The sequence below is a fragment of the Quercus robur genome, chromosome 5, assembly GCF_932294415.1.
Source record: "Quercus robur chromosome 5, dhQueRobu3.1, whole genome shotgun sequence".
In the NCBI taxonomy this organism is placed as follows: domain Eukaryota; kingdom Viridiplantae; phylum Streptophyta; class Magnoliopsida; order Fagales; family Fagaceae; genus Quercus; species Quercus robur.
The window spans coordinates 23,498,535-23,510,775 of record NC_065538.1 but is presented as its reverse complement, the minus strand read 5'-3'; positions in this window follow the sequence as shown (position 1 = coordinate 23,510,775).

The window sequence follows — 12,241 nt, the reverse complement described above, 5'->3', positions numbered from 1 at the left end:
GATGCAGAGACTCGCGACTGGACTCGCGACTGGCAAGCCGCCAAAGTTAGCACATGTGTGGAGCATGCAGGGGAGCTGAAGAGTCATGCCAACTGTTGCACTACAGGACAAAAGTCCCAGGCTGGCGAGGCCGTTAGCTCACGGCTTGAACTTGCGACTCAGCCCAGTCGCGAGGTCAAGTCGCCAGACCACCCTGTTTGGAAAAAACTGACTTTTCATATTCCTTCTCACCCTACTATATATAGACCCTTATATCCACGATATTAAGAGAGCTTCCAGAGAGAATTTTGAGAGAGAAACCCTAGAGAAAAATAAGATTGATTCATCCACAATCTTCACATAAAGACTCTTCAAATTCCTTTACTCTCTTTCTCTCCATTATCAAATCCTTGAGAGGTACATTACCAAAATCTTTTCTCACCATACCCATATCTGTGAGAAGGCCATTTGGTGTATGGGAAGCAGTTAAGAAGGGACCAATTTCATATTGGTTGATGCTATGGTCAAGTAGCGGGATCTGGTAAGTTAAAGAAGAAATAGGTTTGGCGTAATCTCGTTGGAGCAGGAGCTTGGAGGGCTTAGGTACATTGGGTAGATTAAGCTTGGAGGATCTTCTGCTGTTCATGTATCCCAACTACATTCTTTAGTGGATTATTTATCGCTTGGAGGGCGGCGGAGATGTTTTACTCCGAGGGTTTTGGTTTCCTCTTCGATAACACATTGTGTATTGTCCTTGTGTTTGCATCTCTTTTCCCTTAATCTGTTCCATTTAATTTATGCTATGGATGTGATTTTATTTGGTTTAGATTGTTTATCAATTCTGTTTAAGCTTATGTTCATATTCCCACATTAATTGTTTGAAATTAAGCTCGAATTGGTAATTTGTAATTTAATTTGGGAGTCTAAACATTCATAGTGTTTTATACACTAATTGAACTTTCAAGTGGTATCAAAGCCCAGTCATAGGTTTGAGTCGTTGGAGCCGCATTGTGAGGGAGGAATTGTGAGGGATTTCACAATTCGCTCAAATACCAATGGGCTTGGTCTGCGATCGAATGCTATAAAAGATTTGTGCCCCCTCATCCTTCACCAATTAGTCATTGGATGGATCGGTAAGGCACACGGTCCGACAAAACTAAAAAGTGTTGGCTTCTCACACCGCCATTAAGTTTTCCTTTCACCAATTTGCAACAAAAATTCACAGGTTTCTTTTTTATTCTTTTTGTTTCTTTCATTTATTTTCTTTGTCTGATCTCTCCCTTGCTTACAAACCAATCCCAACTCAATGTCCATTTGCCATACGAGTCTTTTTATCATTATTTAATTTTTATCTTATTGTGTTTACGTACATTTTTTTTTTAATTTTTCTTTTTCAAGTACAAGTATACTTTTCCTCATTAGTAAAAAAACATAAGGAAAATGTTTGGCAATAGACTTGATTGTAGCCTAAGGCTACAACTCTACTCAATATCTTTCTATTTGATATAAAATTTGACAAATCCACTATTGGATTACATTTTTATTTTATATACTCCATACTTGCAAAATTTCCAAAATATCAAAAATTAATAGCTATGTCATTAATTAAATATTTAATTTTCAAGTTTTTGAAGTCTAACTTACGCATAAAAAATATGCTTATGGGTTAAATGGTAAATAACATCCAATTGGCATGAAACATAAAGAATATGTGTGTTAAAAACATAAAGAATATGTAATTCGAATGTTAGATATTCGGACAAAATGGGCTTTTGCCCTTTTCCACAAAACTAATTAGCCTTTTGCCTTTCTTCCCAAACTAAATAGGGAAATGCCCCTCTTTTGAAACTCGACTTTCTCAAAATCGAGTTAAAAAAAAAAAAAATTCTAAAGCCCTATAGTGACGTTTTTAAGGACCTATAGTGACGTTTGAAGAACCTATAGTGACGTTTTATAACTTGATATTCACAAAATCGAGTTATAGGCAATAAAATTGCCTATAACTCGATTTTATGGATATCAAGTTACGAAACGCCACTATAGGTCCTTAAAAACGTCACTATAGGTCCTTAAAAACGTCACTATAGGGTTTAACTCGATTTTGAAAAAGTCGAGTTTTAAAAGAGGGGCATTTCCCTATTTAGTTTGGGAAGAAGGGCAAAAGGCTAATTAGTTTTGTGGAAAAGGGCAGAAGCCCATTTTGTCCTTAGATATTCAAAATACTTAGTCATGTTAATTTTTTTAATAGGAATTATAGTCTTAAGCTACAGCTAAGTTTATAGCCAAATTTTATTTTAATTTATTTTTTTCCATCTCTCTGTAAACTTAAATGATAGTTTAGAAGAATTTTTTTTTTCTTCATTTAAAAACAGCTTATTTAACTTTTTACTAAAAACATTAGATTGAAAATATGCTAAAGTATACTTGTATCTTGAAAAAATGAGATAAAAAATGAGGTTTTAAAAAATTATACATAAAAGCTAAAAGCTAAAAGTTAAAGCTAATGGTAAACATGCTCTTAATCTCTCATTATGTTTAGTAGTGTCTTTTAAATGAGATGACACATTCTATTCATAAAAAATCCTATCCATGAAATGGACTCTCTCCATTTTAAAGTGAAATGAAATGATCCGGATCATCCTTGGCGTAAAAGTCAAACTGGATGTACATCAACGAAGTTAATGAAATATAATCTCTCTTTTATATATAAAGCTATAGGTCACAAGCTAAATCTTTACGTGGAATACTCCTAGAGAATGCATTTCCTGGATAAAATTCTGCAACTCTGCCGTCGGGTTTCAATTCACATCTCTCTCTCTCTCTCTCTCTCTCTCTCTCTGCGAGTGACTCGCCATCATTTACATACCATTGACTTTCGGTGATGCCATTATTAACACTTATTAATTTGCCTGGCCCAAGGCCCCAAAGGTTGTGTGAGCTTTGAGCAACGTTTGTAGCTCCAGTCTCGAGCACCTAAAAAAGATGTAGAAATGGAGTTTCATTTCACATAAAGAAAAGTATCATAAGTGAATTTGAAATCAATCACAAGGTAATGATTTTTTTAATTTATTATTAGAAGAAGGTAATGATGTTTTAATTACGGAGCAAGTTGGTCCAATAATCAATTATCCCCCTTTCACATGCCACTTAATTACTGATAAAAAAAAGACTGAAAAAGCAAAAGAAAAATCTCAAACTAATTATATATCATAAAATGTGCATGTATTATTTATTTATTTATCTTTTTGCCAAGTACAATGCAAGTGTTATAGACTTAAAGTATTGATTCACAAAAAAAAAAAAAAAAAAAAAAAAAAAAAAGAAAAGAAAAGAAAAGAAAAATAAAGTATTATAGTATTGGATAAACACACATTTGTTATTATACAGGTGGGAGTGGGACACCGGTGTTTATTTCCATATCATGACCAACATGTTTCTTCCCCTTTTTCATCAACTTTTATATTTTATTTTTTAAGAACGCGGGGAACCTTTGAATTTGGTTACGTATAGCGGTTAATCTCGTTTATCCGTCAACATGTCAACACATCAAAAAAATGGAATCGACCTTACTTGAACAGGATCTATTCTATAAGATCGTACCTCTCTATCCTTGCTCACTGAAAAAAAAAAATCATTGTTGTTTGCTGCCTATATAGTATATATTATAAAAAATCTTAGTAGTAATTATGCTTCTAATAATTTTATTTTTTATTTTTTATTCAATCATAAAAAAATTCAGCTAACTGGAACTCAAATATTATGTCATGATTTTTAACGTATCTTTACAAATGATATTATCACCAAAACGGCAAAAATTAATAGCTATACAGTTGTATTGAGTGTTTTTTTTTTTGAGTAAACAGTAATACTTATTAGAATACACATAAAAATAGTAATATTAGTGTTTTAAACCAGGTATTTTTTGAAAATGTTTCAAACCCTAGGGGTGTTTTTTTCTTTTGTGCTATCTTTATTTTTTCCTCTTTGAAATAAATCTCCACTACTTTTCCATTACTTTTAATTTTTAAACCAGGTTTATGTTTCATAAATTAAAAAAAAAAAAAAAAACTTTAAACAGTTATACTATATTTTTTTTACATGTATTTCTTTTTACAAGTTGCTAAAAATAAGTTACCAATGGGCATAGCTTTAACATAAATTCAAAAATGAAATCACTATTGTTTTCACCATTAATCACAATTTACTACTTCAACAAGTTGCAAATCTATGTTTATATAAACCTATTGTTTAAATAAAATGGGAAAAAATAAATCTATTTTCATATAATATTTTAAATTTTCAGGAATTTAATAATAAGTTTTAGAAAGTAACACCATCCCGCTTTCCCCCTCCACCCCTAAATTTAGATGCTGCTTGTTTTAGGGAAAAAACGATTTTTTTCCCCTGAATTTAGTTGCCGCTTATTTTAGGGAAAAACGATTTTCTTATTTTTTGGTATTTGATACGATAGAAATTAAAACACAACAAAACTCATGGTCAATGAAAAATAAGTCCATTTGAGAAAAAACTGTTTTTCGAAGCCATGAAAAAATTGTTTTTTAGGCTGATTTTCTAGTTGTTTTACATTATATTAATGTTATGAATTAAAATTTTTGTTCAAATAATTATTTGAACTTATACAAAGTGTTAATGGTTGCAAGCCAACTAAGGGAAAACATTTGTCATCTTATTTTTTGTGTCACAACCAAATATAGAAAAACGAGTTATTTTTCCAGAAATTATTTTTTATAAGCGAATCATTTTAAAGAAACTATTTCCACCATTAGTACCGAAAATGTGTCACCTTGCTTAACATTCAGGTGATGTTACAATTATTCACAAATTAAAATTTATTCAAAAGAGAAGAGGCATATATTTTCTCCTAAAAGCTCTGAGTTTTGCTACCTCTAAAACTTACGAAAAATCATACACAAAGCACTTTAGTTTGGTACTAAGAGTAGGGTTTAAGTGACTACTCAATTAAGGTTTAAGTAGAAATAAGGAAAAAAATAATTTTCTCAATTTTGCTTGAGTGAGTGTTAAAGATCAGAAACTAAACAGAGTATTCAAATCAAGCAAAGGAAATCAAAGAAAATGCAAGAGACTTCAAGAACTAGAGAGAAAATTTTCTGAGTAAGAGAGAAAATTCTTATTGCTTAATTTCTGTAATTACAAGAAGTGAATGAATTATAAAGCACTACTTTACATTTATACTATGGATTGCTACTCTACCAGAAGATGAAAGAGCGGGAAGATCACTAACCGCCTCTAACAGATTTTCCTATTTACACGCTTCCAATAATGATTAGCCATCTGTCTACTAATAACTCAGCCAACTCTCCCATATGCATTTCACATGCTGCACTTATCCTTTTAATACTACGAGTAGCTTTCTTAGCAAAACACCAATACTACTGTCGTTTAGACTTATTATCTTCTTTTGTACTTTAGTCTTCTTTACACGAGCCTTGCTGACTTTCTTCACCACTGCTTCATCCTTACTCTGTTGATCATGCTTCTTAATAGTCCCCCTCAAGACCAGAGCTGCCTCTGAAGTGGAAACAGCTACTGTGTCTTGGAAAGGCTTTGGATAAATGATACAATTACTGAATATGTTCAGCAAACCCAATCTATTTATCAAATTCATGAAAGCTGATACACCTAAAGCCTTTGTAAACACATCTGCTAACTGCATATCTGTTTTGACATGGAAAGTCTTGATCATGCCTGATTGAATCTTTTCCCTTATCAAATGACAGTCAACTTCAATGTGCTTTGTTCTCTCGTGAAACACGGGGTTCGCAGCTATGTGTAAGGCAGCCTTATTGTCACAATATAAAAATGCAGCTTTGGAATGTTGAATTTTGAAATCCTCAAGCAAAAAGAAAAGCCAAGTGATTTCACAGCAAGTTGATGCCATGGATCTGTACTCAGCCTCAGCTGAGGATCTTGAAACAACATTTTGTTTCTTGGATCTCCATGAAATCAAATTATCTCCAAGAAATACACAATATCTTGTAACTGACTTTCTTGTATCTGGGCAACCTGCCCAATCTGAATCACAGAATGCTTTCAATTGGAAATCTGATTGAGCTGAGAAGAAGATACCCTGCCTTTAACATACTATAGAACCCTGTATGCTGCTAGTAAATGGGACTGCCTTGGTGCACTTAAGAACTGACTTAACCTATTTACAGCAAAACATATATCAGGCCTAGTCAAAGTTAGATACATCAATCTACCAATCAGCCTTCTGTATTGGGATGGATCATCAATCAAGTTGCCTTCACCCTTAGACAACTTAACATGCTGCTCTATAGGGGTTTTCATAGGCTTGCAACCAAGCATTCCTGCATCAGTCAGCACCTCTAAAGCATATTTTCGTTGGTTAAGACTTATACCTTTCTCATTTCTAGCCACTTCTAACCCTAATAAATATTTCAAACCACCTAGATCTTTTATGCCAAACTTAGTATCCAAGATTTTCTTCAGGTCTGTCACACATTGGGCATCATTACCAGTGATCAAAATATCGTCTACATATACCAAAAGGGTTGTGAAACTTGAACCCTTTAAGTGCACAAAAAGAGCATAATCTGACTTGGATTGTACAAAACCAAGTTCACTAATTGTGGCTGATAACTTTGCATGCCACTGTCTGCTTGCTTGCTTCAAACCATAAAGGGACTTTCTCAATTTACACACAAGAGGTCTAGAACCAGAACCAGCAACTGAACCATCTGAACCAGCAACTGAACCATCAACAGAACAGTCCCCCTTGCTGTGAAATCCCTGGGGCAAGGACATGTACACTTCCTCATCTAAATCCCTATGTAAGAAAGCATTATTTACGTCCAATTGATGTAAAGGCCACCCTTTGACTGCAGCAATGCTCAACAAGACCTTGACAGATACTGATTTAGCAACAGGAGAGAAGGTTTCAGAATAATCCAAGCCTTCCTGTTGAGTATAGCCCTTTGCCACCAACCTAGCTTTGTATCTCTCCACTGAACCATCAGGATTATATTTAATTCTATAAACCCACTTACAACCAATTGGACATTTACCAAAAGGCAAAGGTACAATATCCCAAGTGTGATTCATTTCCAATGTTGAAATTTCCTTGTCCATTGCAGCTTGCCAGGCCTTAGACTTCATAGCTTGATGGAAAAACTCAGGTTCAACCTCAGCATGTACAGCAAGGGCAAAGGATTGATGGGAAAGTCCAATGTTAGCATAAGAAAGATGGTCAGCAATATCATAAGGACTACCTGAAGAGGGCTTATGAAAAATGGAGTTGCAGGAGTAATCTTGTAAATAAGAGGGAAGTCTATGTGGCCTAGTAGATTTTCTAAGCTGAACAGATGAAATATCAGGAATATGGCAGTCCAAAACAGTAGGAGTAGGAAGAGAGTCTAAGGTTGCAGTAGGTTGGGCAGAGACAACATCTGTAACAGATGTATCAAGTGGTCTAGATTGAAAAGGACTAGGTTCATTTGGTAAGGGAATTGAATCTGTGGGAGTAGGAATAGGTATGACAAGTGGAGAAATTGAGTGAAAAGGATCAATGTGTTGAGAAGATAAATTTGATTGAAAAGGAAAGATAGTCTCATGGAAATGTACATCTCTTGAAATAAAAACTGAATGTGTAGCAAGGTCCATCACTTTATATCCTTTAATTCCAAGGGGGTAACCCAAAAACACACACTTTACTGCCCTTGGTGAGAATTTGTGCCTGTGATGTGCAAGTGTGGAAGCATAACAAAGGCAACCAAAGACTTTGAGGTGGGAAAATGATGGAACTTGACCAAATAAAACCTCATAAGGTGTTTTGTTCTCAAGGACAGAAGAGGGGAGTCTATTTATGAGGTATACAGCTGTGAGTCCACAATCTCCCCAATATGCTAAAGGCACATTTGATTGAAATTTAAGTGCTCTAGCTACATTTAGAATATGTTGATGTTTCCTCTCTACAATTGAGTTTTGTTGAGGGGTTTCAACACAACTTAAATGATGAAGTATGCCTTTGGACTTGAAGAAGTCTTTCAACAGAAACTCTGTACCATTATCTGTCCTAATGCACTTAATTTTTTTATTGAATTGAGTTTCAACAAAAACATAGAAATGCGGTAATAGGACTTGTGTTTCTGACTTAGACTTCAACAAATATATCCAAGTGCATCTAGAGAAATCATCAACTATTGTAAGGAAATATTTGTAACCATCTACAGTAGGAATAGAGAAAGGACCCCACAAATCACAATGAACAAGATAAAATGGAAAAATAGAAATATTATTGCTAGAAGAAAAAGGCAATCTTTTCTGTTTTGCTATTGGACATACATCACAATGAGCATTCTTATTACACTGTACAAAAGGCACAATTTTATTTAAAAACTCAAGTTTACCACTTGAAGGGTGCCCTAGCCTGAAATGCCAAAGATCAAGCTGAGTGCAAACAGAATGACAGAAAGGTAAAGATGGAATATGAGACAAATCCTTGTTAGTGAATTTGGTATCCAGCAGGTACAATCCATTTTGCTCTCTACCCAGACCAATCGTGCTCCAAGGAGCAAGATCCTGAATGAAGCAAAATGAACCAAGAAAAATAAGGCAGTAAGCTTGTGTTTTGTTCAATTGACTGACTGAAATTAAATTGAAAGTGAAAGAAGGAACACACAACACATCAGTGAGAATTAAAGTTTCTGTGAGATGTACAGTTCCAATATGAGTTACTAAAGCCTTTTCACCATTAGGTAAGTGAACAAAAGAGTTAGAGACACAAGTGACAGAGCTAAAAACTGATATGGAGTGCACCATATGATCAGTGGCTCCTGTGTCAATGATCCAACTGCTATTGTGAAAAGCTGATCTATTAACTAGTTTGGCATTAAAAACAGTGGAATTTGGCATGGGAATGATTGAAGGACAAAAGACTTTACCTGAAAAGTTATTCAGGTAGTTTGAGGTAGAGGCACTTAATGCCAATGGCTGCTGTGAAGTGCTTGCTCCTCCAGAAGGTAAGCTTGCTGACTGCTGAGAGGTCGAATGCTGAGTATCACCAACAGACTGTGAATTCAAGAAAGCCAAAAGCTGCTCACATTGTGACTTGGAGATTGGAAGTTGTGGAAATGAAGAACTTAAGCCTTCACTGGTTTGAGCATGAGTGACATTCCCAAAAGTTGGCACCTGATTCGCAAAGCCTGGTACTTGATTATGAGTAACTTGATTTGCCATGGACTTATTTCTGAACTTAAATCCTGGTGGAAACCCGTGTAGCCTATAGCACTTCTCCACAGTATGCCCCGATTTCCCACAATGAGTGCAGATTGGTCCTTCTTGAAATTTCCTCTGCCATTGTGTTTTGGACCAGATCTTGCATCAGAATAGAATGCTATGGCTTCAATTGGATGAGTTGTGACTGCTCTTGAGAAATCACCATTCTTGAAGCTTCCTTGTTTCTCTTCTTGCAAAATTAAGGAAAGAACTTTGTTGATATCTGGTAAAGGCTCATAAAGCAAAATTTGGCCTTTAATTGCTGAATAGGAATCGTTTAATCCCATCAAGAATCTCATCACCTGATCACGGTCACTGAGATCTGAACCAATCCTTTGAGATCCACAAGTACAGGAACACTTGCAAAGAGGAATGATTTGATAATTGGCCAACTCATCAACTAAAGCTTTGAACTTTGTATAATAATCCTCCACTGAGAATTGGCCTTGCACAAGATAGGCAGACTCCTTTTGAAGCTCAAAAATTCTTGGTCCACTTTTCTGAGAAAATCTGTGGCGCAAATCAAGCCAGATTGCTCTAGCATTATCTGTGTACATGATACTAGAACCAATTCCAGGTGAAACTGAGTTGATGATCCAGCTCAAAACAACCATGTTGCATCGAGTCCACAGAATGAATTGTGGAGATTCTGGATCTGGAACTGGTATTGTACCATCGATAAATCCAATTTTATGTCTCACAGTGAGGGAAATGATCATCGATCTAGCCCATGGAAAATAGTTCCTTCCACCAACCAATTTTTCAGAAACAAGTTGGACTGTGTTACTGTCACTGCTGCTAAGAAGGAATGGATTGACAGAATCTTCATTCACAGTAGAAGAAGATTGATTGTTGGAAGAAGTTTGATTATTGGATGCTTCTTCTGTGGACGCCATTAACGGAGCTTAGAATCTTGAAGAAAACAAGATGAATTTTGGAAATTCGAATCGGAAATCAAAGAAAACTTTCTGATATGATTTTGTTTAGAGCTCTGATACCATGTTAAAGATCAGAAACTAAACAGAGTATTCAAATCAAGCAAAGGAAATCAAAGAAAATGCAAGAGACTTCAAGAACTAGAGAGAAAATTTTCTGAGTAAGAGAGAAAATTCTTATTGCTTAATTTCTGTAATTACAAGAAGTGAATGAATTATAAAGCACTACTTTACATTTATACTATGGATTGCTACTCTACCAGAAGATGAAAGAGCGGGAAGATCACTAACCGCCTCTAACAGATTTTCCTATTTACACGCTTCCAATAATGATTAGCCATCTGTCTACTAATAACTCAGCCAACTCTCCCATATGCATTTCACGTGCTGCACTTATCCTTTTAATACTACGAGTAGCTTTCTTAGCAAAACACCAATACTACTGTCGTTTAGACTTATTATCTTCTTTTGTACTTTAGTCTTCTTTACACGAGCCTTGCTGACTTTCTTTACCACTGCTTCATCCTTACTCTGTTGATCATGCTTCTTAATAGTGAGCCTTAAGCCAGACTCTTGGATTTTTATATTTTTTTCTTGAGCTGGTTTATTTTCTCATTTGAGTGTGTTTTACCATCCTGCTTGAGTGACTTCATCTCGCTCAAGCGAGCTTTCTTAGGATGCACTTCTTCCAACATCTTCGCCATATTTAATTTGTAAGGAATACAATTACATCATAAATTTTGAATTTTTCCAAGCAAAGTCATGGAAGAAGTCAACACTAAAATTTAATTATAACATCATAAATAATTTAAAATCAAAATGGTGATAACTAATATTTGGGTAAGAGTGAGCTTGACATCTAGTTTTCGGTAACTTATTTATTAAGTGAGACAAAAAAAGAAAAGAAAAAAAGAAGAGCAGTTTATTTTTTAAACAATAGTTATATGAAAAAATAGTTTATTTGGTAAAAGATGACAAAAAGCTAAATGCAAAACTATTATTGCTAAATAATAATAATAATAATAAGAAAGGAGGGATAGCACTGACAATAAGAAGCCGGACGAGTAAATCTTGAGAATAATTAAAACTAAAAAAGAAGGGATAGCACTAACAATAAGAAAGGAGGTCAAGTGGCTATTACGAGTAAGGTAGTCTCCAGCCATTGAGATGCCAATGTCCACTGATCGAAGAGAATAACATCATCATATTAACAGATTCCTAATACTTAGAATGCAATAAAAGAGATTGATTGAGATAGTTAAGTCCATTGTTGGGAGACTCGATGAGAACACTCATCCCTCTCTTCCTCTCCCAGGCTAGAGTGGGGGTGGAAGGAAGGCAGAGGCCATTGCAACAACAGAGGCTGCTAAGGATATGCTATGGATGAAGAGATTTCTCCTAGAGCTAGGTGTAAGGCAAAATGAGTATATGGTATTTTGTGATAGTTCAAGTGCTATGGACTTGAGCAAGAGTGCTACTTACCATTCCGGCACAAAGCACATAGATGTGAGTTCCCGTTTCATATATAAACAAAATCTTGCACAATACATGTTTTTTTTTTAACAATTATTATAAAAATTTCATATCTAGCCGAAAAGAAAGAAGGAAGAATGATAAGAATATTATATTAAAGATTGATGATTGTGACTAGATATAATCCACTGGTCTTGAAATGGATACATAAAATTGAAGAATTTTGGGGGATAGAGCTTACTAAATAGTTAATAAAATGAGTTATATATTCAAGAACTAAAATCTATTCCACAGCTATTTTTACAATTATCCTATGTAGAAATTTATAATTGACAACTTGTTTATTTTATATAGATCTACTATTTTTTCTTTGTCATTTAGACTTACTTTAGTGATATGTTTGTAATTTTTTTTTTGGTCATGATAGATAAATGATGATCACTAAATATCATCAAAATCTAGAAGGTAAAACTTATCACAAAATTCAAGTTTTTTATTTATTTCTTTTATGGGAAACAAAAATCAACTTTGATTTCATGTCAAGCACTACTGATTTAAAATATATATATATATATATA